Source organism: Rhagoletis pomonella, unplaced genomic scaffold (genome assembly GCF_013731165.1).
Source record: "Rhagoletis pomonella isolate Grant_MI unplaced genomic scaffold, Rhpom_1.0 Rhpom_scaffold_00001, whole genome shotgun sequence".
In the NCBI taxonomy this organism is placed as follows: Eukaryota; Metazoa; Arthropoda; class Insecta; order Diptera; family Tephritidae; genus Rhagoletis; species Rhagoletis pomonella.
Genome location: NW_023458555.1, coordinates 96,898,460 through 96,903,437, shown reverse-complemented (window position 1 = coordinate 96,903,437; position 4,978 = coordinate 96,898,460). Strand labels below are relative to the sequence as shown.

Genomic DNA, 4,978 nt, shown 5'->3' with positions numbered 1-4,978 from the left:
AGGATGATGGAAAATTTCATCCGATATCGTATTTTTCCAAAACAACTTCCAATGATGAGGCTAGATATCATAGTTTCGAATTGGAGACACTGGCCATAATTTATGCATTACGACGTTTCCGTATATATTTAGAGGGTATTACATTCAAGATAGTTACAGATTGTAACTCCTTAACAATGACACTAGGCAAGAGGCAAGTTAATCCTCGAATTGCAAGATGGGCGCTGGAACTAGAGAATTACGATTGCCACATACAGCACAGGGGAGGGGCTTCTATGGGTCATGTCGACGCTCTCAGTAGATTTCAAATTGCTTCCATTCTTGATGCCGGTGATGTTGATTCTCTAATCCAGGTTACCCAAGAGCGAGACGACGTAATTAAGAATTTGAAGATTCAGCTAGAGAATTCGCAACTTCATGGTTTTGAATTAATTGAGGGACTTGTTTATCGAGTAAGAAAAGACGGACGAAAATTATTATACGTCCCGCACGAGATGGAGCAGAATGTTATACGATTAATTCATGAGAAGATTGGTCATCAGACAGTTGAGAAGAGTTACGACAAGACAAGAATTTATTACTGGTTTCCAGATATGCGAGAAAAGATAGAACGTTTCATTCAAAATTGTATAAAGTGTATCATGTATGTAACGCCTGTCCGAGAAACAGAGCGGAATTTCTATAATATAGAAAAGAGCCCAGTGCCGTTCGATTCGTTACACATAGATCACTTTGGACCATTGCCATGTATTAACTCGAAAAGGAAACACATTCTTGTGGTTATTGACGCATTTACGAAATTTGTTAAGTTATACCCGACGAATTCGACTAGCACGCGTGAGGTCACTAATATTCTTGATAAGTACTTTAACTATTACAGTAGACAAAGACGTATCATAACTGACCGTGGAACCTGTTTTACATCTCTGGAGTTTGGATAGTTCTTATTAAAGCGTAATATATCACATGTTAAGGTCGCAGTTGCATCTCCTCAAGCAAATGGGCAGGTGGAAAGGGTTAATAGGGTAATTAAAGCATTGCTAGGAAAGGTAAGCGATTCGATTAGTCATGCTGATTGGGCAACTAAATTGGGAAAAGTGGAATATGCCATTAACAACACCTTTCACAGTGCCACTCAGAACACTCCTAGTATGCTGTTATTCGGAGTTGAACAACGGGGAGAAGAGATAGACGAATTAACTGAGTATTTGAGTGATAAAAATAATCTAGAGGGTAATCGGGACTTAGCATTAATTCGAGCAAATGCAGCAAAAGCAATCGTTAAATCGCAAAATTATAATTTGAGTTATTTTCTGAGACATAGCAAGCCTGCCAAACTGTACGATGTTGGCGATTTTGTTGTTATCCGAAATGTGGATACTGCGATAGGAACAAATAAAAAATTTTCCCCTAAATATAAGGGACCGTATGTCGTTCATAAGATTTTAGGAAACGACAGATATGTTATACGTGACATCGATAATTGTCAGCTAACTCAGTTGCCGTATGATGGTGTAGTCGAAGCTAATAGAATGCGTAAATGGATGTTGAAATCTGATGCGCTCAATACAGACGTGGATAATATTAATAAAAATTATCGTAATAATGAATTAAATGTAGATAACGATGAATCGCGGGTAGGTTTTTGTGATATTATACTTAATGACAATGCTAAGGTTAAAAATATTCTGGTTCCAAGTGGACTTTTTGTCGTAAATTGATCGAGGTCGATCAAATGTCAGATTGGCCGAGATGTGAGTAGGGATATTCACTTAGTTTAGATATACTTGTTGTAAGTTTTAAGTTTCATTATTGCTAATTGTTTTATATAAATTCAATGTAAAAATGAAAAATTATATTCATTCTGAAAATTACTTTTTCCAAATAAAAATAGCTTAAGAGAGCATATTGTAAAATATATAAAATCGTCTCTTTTTCTAATATCCTTACTGTCGGTCAATTTAGTTCTTATATGTGATAATTCATGATTATTATAATAACGTTAGAAATATGGAAAATACAGAGTATGCATAAATTAATGGGTATATAAGAAAGGAGCTTTCTATTAAGCGTACTCTTCATGCAAGAATGCATATAAGAAAGAGTTTTCGTGAGATTTCTATTTTTCTTATATGTATGCAATAAGTACTGTAAATCAAATGGTTCCTCGACGATTTTTAATTTATTGGCACATTGACTTGCATTTAGGAAAATTTTTCCGGAAATATTTAGAACATTTTAAATTTGGATTTTCCATCACTGATTCCTACATATAGGCAGTGTTGCCGTTGGATATTTTCAGAAAGTCGCAAAAAAGGGGTCATTGACCAAAGAGAGGGTCACCATATTATTTTTGCTTTTCTTGACTAGTAAAATAATAAATCTGTTGAATTTAAAAAGAAAAGAGCGATACAAACTTTGCACAAAATAGGATTGCAAGCATACACATAGATCTAGTTGCTGCAAGGAGAAGAGTTGCATTTCCTTTGAAAGTTTTAATTGATGCATTTTTTCGTACATACATATATGTATAGGAGGAAATATTTTTTAGTAGCATTGTTCTGATAATAATTCGTAAAAAAATCTTAGAAAAATTTTCAAAAAGTCGGGTCAAAGGGTATTGGCTGTTAAAAAGGGCCAAATTGGCCCTTTAAACGTACCACGCAACACTGTATATAGGTACAAGCCAAGGCTCATAGAATAGAAGGTTACGACATGGTGCTGTCAAAAATTTGGCTTCCTCCAGTGACATAGTTGCGAAGTGAGTTCTGATTGGCTGAAATATTTTACGAAGAAGGAGAGTACACAAAACACAGAAATTATAATTGCCTTATCAAATCGTGGCAAAGCTTATTATAACAACATAAAATGTTATAACTTCACGTGAAATTGGATTAACATAATAATATTCGTACAATAGTGACAAATGAAATGTAAGTCGAATGCTTATTGAAATTTGCTGGTGATTTAATTCTTGAAAGTGAGCAGAACGCACTCACGCATTTTTAAATAAAAAGCGTTTATAACATTGGCAAAATTTCGCTACCGATATTGCAATTCATCTTTAGAGATACGGTAAAACCTGAAATTATCTTTTTCAGCGTAATTTCCGCAATCAAAAACAGCGCACTTAAATTTTTAATAAATTAAATAAACTCAAAGACGCAGAAAAATGCATTAACGTCAACGCAAATTGTCAAACGGTAAATATCAGGGTTACACATATTTGAAATAAAACGTGATATATTTTTGACTAAAATAGTGTATTTTTAAAGGATAATTTTTTTAGGAATCTGGCAACTCTAAAAGTTGAGCCATCTACGTCATCAAGATGGCGGCCATGGGCGATGTCGTAACCTTGTATTCTATGAACCTTGGGTACAAGCCGAATGCATGTGCGCAGTTTGCATAATCGGAAGTAATAATCAATTGTACCGCATTTCCTCTTACTATGCATATGCCTAAATCCATGCAACCAAGTACAATAGCAAGTAAACACAGGATGCTTCTAATGAAATTAAAAATTTTCTGCTGAAATACACAATTTGGAATATTGGAAACAACCGTACCATGCTGTACACAGAGAAAATTATACAGGTAAAACGCAAGTTTTTAAAAGAAATTGTAAAATAAAAGTTTTTGAAATAATTTTACTTCATACAAAATAAAAAATACAGTATTTGTATTTACGACTTTAAAACGAAACATTCGCGAAACAAAAACGATCGTTATAATATATTCACTTTTTTACTGAGGAGAACAGACAAAATTAAAGAAATAACGGAAAAAATGCGTATTTTCAAAATTAAAATGAAATATTTGAGGATTTTCTCCCAACGAATTGTAGTACGACACAATTTTCAACAAGTAAAATAAAACTATAAACTTTTAAAATAAAAAATTTAATTTACTTTCAGTCAATTAAGTATGAAAAATATTTAAAACTAAAATGTTTTGCATTAGAATTTATAAAGCTACCTAGCTATAATGAAAAACATTTCATATGTTTGCATCATTTGTCGAAAAAATTATGTTGATATAAATAAGTTACTTCAATCTTCAAAAAATGTGATGAAGTATATACAAACAATACCGCCATTCTAACCACCTACATGGAACGGACATTGGTGATAAGGTGGACTTATGTATGTATGTATATAGTATTTGTAAAACATCTGAATTTTATTTATTAAATTTTGTAACTCATTTATAAGTATATATTTATAAGTATATATGGGTGGTTTCGCAACCAAATACACGTTTATATATCGAACGAGGACGCAAGAGTCGGGATTGAGTATAGCCATGCAACTGTAACTGCATACCCAGCGCAACGACTATACCCCATTGCACTCCAGTATTATGTTTAACGTGAATAAATGGAGCCGAAATACCAACCTCTTTGAGCATTCTAATGCGTTTTAAGCTTGTCTGAAAGGAAAATAACGCTTACCTTTTGCAAGCGAAATCTCCTGTGGAATGCTTTATCTCACAGAGCATTATAATGATCACTTCGCTCCGCTGTTGATATATTACAGAAATCTGAGTTGACGTAATCAATGGTTTCCTCATCATCGTCAGAATGAACCAATTCGTCCATCTTTTCATTTATTTTTATTTTTTATTTTATTTTATTTTATTTTTTTTTCTAGTTTTCGGCTGAACTGACACAAACTTAACTATTTAACCCTCAAAATTTCCTTAGTTAAACATTTAAGTTTTTATCTTTGAGTTAATGCCTAACCTACTGTTGTGCAAGCCAATTTATCAATTTAACCGTTAAACTTCGAGTTAAATAGATAACCTGCTGTTCTGCAAGTGGGCCTTAGAGTACAACATACAATCTACAACCAACTATAGATTAACATTTTACATTACGAAGTTCCTCTCGTTGAAGGTCTTTTCGGTCTTATAAGAGTTGATTAGACAATTTTATAGAGCAAAATGAAAGAGTATTTCGTCGGCAAAACGTTCTATG

General features: G+C 33.2%; 1 protein-coding gene across 1 annotated transcript in view; it reads right to left on the bottom strand.

Moving 5' to 3' along the window:
- LOC118734461 overlaps positions 1–4,978 on the bottom strand; it is a 51,840-nt gene that overhangs the window by 46,089 nt on the left and 773 nt on the right. The window lies entirely within an intron of this gene.